We start from the raw sequence: 548 nt of genomic DNA on the forward strand, positions 1-548 counted from the left end.
CCTCTTTATCTCTGATTATTTGCTGTTTTTTTTTTTTATATAATCCATCACTTTCAAAGTCACTAATGACTTGATTAGCAGAATACATTTTGTTTTCCTTCAACATGCCAAGGAAGTGCCATGAAAATGTGATTTCTGCCAATGCTTTCAGCCGCAGATTCAAATGAGAGCATTAGAGTGAAATTATTTATACTCTTATATGCAATGGAAATTTTATAATGAAGCCAAGTAATTAAAGTTCTAACAGAGTTTTGCAGTCTTGCAAAAGGAAAATATAGAACTGAGAAAAAGCGTTTACAAGCCTCAAGCCTTAGTTTGGTGATTTTTAGATTTCCTTTAGCATTTTTGATTCATTGGTCTTCCAGGCATTTCTGAAATTCAGAACTTGGTGGAGGCCTTGGGTATACATCGGCACATGTGTGCCATCTTTCAAACGGACACCTAAGAAACCGCAACAGGATTCCCAAGCACCTAGATCCTGGCCTCAGGCAACCTTTCCAGCCTCTTTCTCTCCACCACTTCCTACACTCCATTCTGTTGTGATCTTT

Source organism: Mandrillus leucophaeus, unplaced genomic scaffold (assembly GCF_000951045.1).
Source record: "Mandrillus leucophaeus isolate KB7577 unplaced genomic scaffold, Mleu.le_1.0 Scaffold321, whole genome shotgun sequence".
In the NCBI taxonomy this organism is placed as follows: domain Eukaryota; kingdom Metazoa; phylum Chordata; class Mammalia; order Primates; family Cercopithecidae; genus Mandrillus; species Mandrillus leucophaeus.